The following is a 4,381-nucleotide window of genomic DNA, read 5'->3' as shown; positions in this document are numbered from 1 at the left end:
CTATAGAAAGGGCCGGCCTGCTGCTCTTACCTCCCAAAGCTGGCCCAGCCTTGGAGGTTCCATCTGGATAGGTCCTGGGCAAGGAAGCCCCTGCCCACGTGGGCAACAGCTGTCCCGGCACACCCCAGGACAGAACTGTTTATGAAGTGGCCACTCTTTTTAAAGTAGGGACACCTGCACAGAATATACACAGAATACGTCGTGGTTTGTTCCAGAATCTTCCGTGGTGCGATCAGGTTGTAGGGCAGCATGTGGGCCCAGAGCCTGTCTGGGGCGCCAGTCTGAAGCATCCTGACCCAAGTAGCTGTGTTCCCTCTACTCCCTGGGGTGGAGACCTGCCTCCCAGGAGTGAGATCGGACAGGTCCCCGGGGGTTTTCCTGTCTCGGTGCCTATCGTCCCCACCCCAGCCTCCCCGGATGCCAGGCTTGGTGTTGGACACACTGGGCTGTCTTGGCCCGTGTCCACCTCCTGGGCGTGGTGGCTGGAGGCTGACAGAGGGCAGTGGGCGACTTGTGCTGCTTCTTGCCGGACGGTGCAGAGGTGGGCTTGCCAGTGCTGAGGCCCAGCTCCCCGGTCGTGTAGCACTGGCAGCTGGGCATTGCTCAGTAGGAGAGTGAGTGCTGGGGGCTTCCCATGCAGGCCTGGTTGTTATACCAGGCACAACTGTGACTCCTTAGCTCCTTTGAGCTAAAGGGCTACGTTGTTGCCTGTGGCCAGCCCAGAGGCACTGTCAAGGCCAGGAGTAGCCTAGAGGAGGCCATAGGTGGCTGGGGTATGGGCCCCAGGCCTGACCGTTGTGCACCCCTTGTACCAACCAAGGTCCTGGCCCATCCTGTCCCTGGAGGTGGAGGGCTCCCAGTGAGGGAGGAAGGGAAGGCATGGTCCCTGATGTCAGTCAGTGTGCCGGTGGGGAGGAGGCCGAGCCCCGTCTCTTGGGGTCCAGCACAGCACTTGCTGGCTCTGCCTCGGGGACTGCCCCCAGCCCTGCCCAAGCACTCCTGGTCCCTCCCTGGGCCCACGAAGGGCTCTGGCTTCTGCCTCCTGGTTTCTAGCCCAAACTAGCTCTCACCCCCCCAGCCCCACCCTTGAGAAGCTCCTTCCCCAGCTGTCCTTCCGAAGTCCAGCCCCCTGGACACGTCATTCATTCCCCGGCTGTCCCCCTGGAAATCCCCAGTCCTCCCTTCATGGTCCAGCTCCTCCCAGAACATTCTCAGTTTCCTGTCAGCCTGAGCCATTACCCCTCCCCATCCCCCCTGCCTTCTCTCTAGGGCAGTCTCCACATGGGGCTGGAGCCACTGGGTCTGTGGTGGGAGAGCTCTGGGTGCCCCTGGGGAGAGGGGCTGCAAGGTTGTCCTGACTCCCAGTTCCCCTGAGCCTGGCCTGGAGCAACTCAGAGGCTGGGTGGGGAGGGGAGGGAGGATTTGGGGTGAGGGAGAATCCAGGTGGGTCAAGTGAATGGGGTAAGGGTGCTTGTAAAGGAGCAGCCCAAGTCCCCCAGCGGTGCTGAGTGCATAGGGCCAGGGGCCTGCCCACGGGGTCAGGGCAGGGACTGGGGCTGGCCGGGGGGGCCTGGGCAGCTGCGGTGGACACTTCAGGGTTGTCTTGTGGGGCTGGGGGCAGGGTGGCGACAGAGTCAATGTGGATCAGAGAGCAGCGCCTGGATGTTCCGACAAAGCCTCCGTGGTGGTCCGGGTGGGGGTGGGGGGCAGGGCCTCCAGGCAGGGGGTTTGGGTAGGGAGCCTGCATCGGTCTGGGGAGGCAGTGGGTCCAGGGAGGCCCTAGGAGGGGTGTCAGCGTGTCTGCAGGGCACGGGCCCGGCCTGTGTCTTGTGCTGTCTTCAAGACTCAGCTGGAGGGGCTCCCCACTCCCTGGCAGGACTGGCATCAGGCCTGGCACCCTCCTCACATGTCCCACCTTTTCCGGGCCTGGACTCTGAGCTGGGTTATCTGTGTCCCCGGCACCACCCCAGGCCCACAGCTGGCATTTGCAGGGTGCTCGCATGGGTGAGTGGGTGGTCAGCATGGGTGTCGTCCTCGGTGACCAGCGCTCGGCCGGTGGAGCTGAGGCTAAGCAGTTATCTGGGCCCTTTGGAGAGGACTTCTGGTCTGTCCACTGTCAAAAGTACAATGTGCGCAAAGAAAACAAGACGAGGCAAAACAATGGCCACACTCTGGGAGTACGGAGGGAGAAAGAGTGAAGCCACACCCTGGCCCCCAGTCTCACTGGCCGGGTTGACCGCAGTGTGTGTGTGTGTGTGTGTGAGACAGACAGGGAGAGAGAGCCGTGGTTTTTTGCATGTTGATAGACTTGTGAACCATCGACCCAGTCACTTCTGGAACACGGACAGCCCGGCCCTGCGAAGCCTGGCCTGCGTCAGTTTCGAAGGGTTTGCCTGTACCGGACATTGTGTGTAAGTGGAATCAAACCACTTCGTCCCCGGCTTCTTTTACTTAGCATGGTGTCTTCAAGGTTCGTCTGTGTCGCGGCGTGTGAGGGACGTCATTCCCCCCCGGGGCGGGATCGTACTCCGTGGCTCGGACATACATGTTTTGTTTCTCGGTGCGTCAGTCGATGGAGATCTGGGCCAGTTCCACCTTTCAGCCACGACGAATAATGCTGCTGTGGACATTTGTGTGTCCCTTTGCTGTCATGTGTCCTGGGTGGACAGCAGGGAGTGCAGTTGCTGGGTCACGTGGTAACTCTATGTTTAACTGGGAGAGGAGCTGCCAGGCCGTTTTCCACAGCACCCACACCACCCTGCATTCCTCACAGCGGCGCGTGAGGGTTCCGATTTCTCCACATCCTCACCAGCACTGAGGCTTATCTGCCTTTTTGACGTAGACATTCGGTCCTCGTGGGTAGAGGGAGGACCTCATTGGGATTGTGATGGGCGTTTCTGATGGCCAGGGACGTTGAGTGTCTTTTCGTGTGCTTACTAGGTCTTCATGTGTCTTGTTTTGAGAAATGTCTGTCCATACTTACCTGGCAGGGGAGATACCATGATCACGAAGGTGGTTTTCCCAGGGCGAGGCTTATCCATTGCACTCCGGATGTGCTGACCCCTGCGATTTCCCCAAATGTGGGAAACTTGACTGCATAATTTGTGGTAGTGGGGGACTGCGTTCGCGCTTTCCCCTAAAAGAAAAAAAGAAAAAAAGAAAAAAAGAAAAAAAGAAAAAAAGAAAAAAAAAAAAAGAGAAATGTCTGTCCATATCCTTTGTCCATTATTAAGTTGGGTTTTCATCTTTTTGTTGTTGAGTTGTAGGTGTTCTTTATGTAGTTACATACACATCCCTTACCAGATACGGGATTTGCAAAAATTTTCTGAATCCACGGGTTGTCTTTTTACTTTCCTGATGGTGTCCTTTGAAGCATAAACGTTTTTAATTATGATAAGTTCAGTTTATCTATTTCTTTTTTTTTTGCTTGTGCTTTTGGCGTCATATCTAAGAAATCATTGCTTACTCCAAAGTCATGAAGATTTATGCCTATGTTTTCTTCCAGGAGTTTTATAGTTTTAGCCCTTACATTCAGGTCTTTGATCTATTTTGAGTTAACGTTTTGAGTGTGGCACGAGGTAAGGGTCCAACTTTGCTCTTTTACACGTGGATATCCAGTTGTCCCAGCACCATTTGTTAAAATGATTGTTCTTTCCCCAAGGAATGCTCTCGGTCCTTTCATGCTTTTTCACGAGCACTAAATACTCTGTTACATGGAAGTACCACAGCTTATTGCCCTGGTCCCTCCGCGTGGACATTGGGGCTTATCATTAAAAATGATTATATTTCTAGATGGCCCTCTGGCATAGGCGAGCACAGCAGATACAAGACGCACTAGTTCTCCAATTCTTTGCTAACTGATTGATGAGAAGATCCAAACTGTTTTAATTCGCATTCTTTGATCAGTAGATAAAGTGAGCATCGTTTTATAGTTCTCGGCTATTTTCCTGTTTCTTCTTTTATGAGTTGCCGACTGAAAACCGTTGTTAGATCTAGGAGGGAGGCAGGTAGGGATCAGGGTTGGAAAAAAAAAAAAAGCATTGTTCATTTTTTTGTAAGATGTGTTTCTCTTTGAATTATAAGAGCTCTTTACGGGGCCCCTGGGCGGTGCAGTTGGTTAAACCCCTGACTCTTGGACTCTCGGTTTCGGCTCAGGTCATGATCTCAGGGTCCTGGGATTGAGCCCCGCGTCCGGGTCTGCGCCTGGTGGGGTGTCTGCTTCTCTGCTTCTCCCTCTCCCCCTACCCCTCTCCCTGCTAGCTCTCTCTCTTTCTCTAAAATAAATAAATAAATCCTTTTAAAAAACCTTTTAAAAAAAGAGCTATGGGGCACCTGGGTGGCGCAGTCGTTTAATCGTCTGCCTTCGGCTCAGGGCGTGGTC

The 4,381-nt window shown here is 54.6% G+C and overlaps 1 non-coding gene across 1 annotated transcript; it reads left to right on the top strand.

Moving 5' to 3' along the window:
* Positions 1-2,975: 2,975 nt before the first annotated feature.
* Positions 2,976-3,139, top strand: LOC117803882. Its single transcript, XR_004628007.1, has one exon. It is a non-coding gene; the product is annotated as a U1 spliceosomal RNA (small nuclear RNA).
* Positions 3,140-4,381: the final 1,242 nt, after the last annotated feature.

The sequence above is a fragment of the Ailuropoda melanoleuca genome, chromosome 9 (genome assembly GCF_002007445.2).
Source record: "Ailuropoda melanoleuca isolate Jingjing chromosome 9, ASM200744v2, whole genome shotgun sequence".
Taxonomy (NCBI): Eukaryota; Metazoa; Chordata; class Mammalia; order Carnivora; family Ursidae; genus Ailuropoda; species Ailuropoda melanoleuca.
The sequence above is the reverse complement of the archived record's forward strand: the minus strand, read 5'-3'. Positions and strand labels throughout refer to the sequence as shown.